Here is a 321-nt window from a genome sequence, read left to right on the forward strand (position 1 = left end):
GATCCGATCATTTCGAGATGCCTGGACACACTGCGTTTGAAAGACTGGAGAACATAGGAAGCAGGAAATACAAACAAAGGGAGACAGTTCCAGAGTTGACCTGTAGCATACAATAAATGAAGGCCTGGGAGTAACAGTTAACTCTTGCATTAGAGAGTTGGACGGAAAAGGGATGAGAGTTTGCTGCTAGACGGGTGCTACTCGCCCGTTGTAGAGGTGGAGGAATGCGTGCAGACAGTTCAGAGGAGCAGTGACCATTGAAGTAGCGATAGAAAAGAGATAAAGAGACAACACTGCGGCGAAGAGACAGAGGTTGAAGGG

The sequence above is a fragment of the Coenobita brevimanus genome, chromosome 97, assembly GCF_032717465.1.
Source record: "Coenobita brevimanus isolate Jiangsu-jjx chromosome 97, ASM3271746v2, whole genome shotgun sequence".
In the NCBI taxonomy this organism is placed as follows: domain Eukaryota; kingdom Metazoa; phylum Arthropoda; class Malacostraca; order Decapoda; family Coenobitidae; genus Coenobita; species Coenobita brevimanus.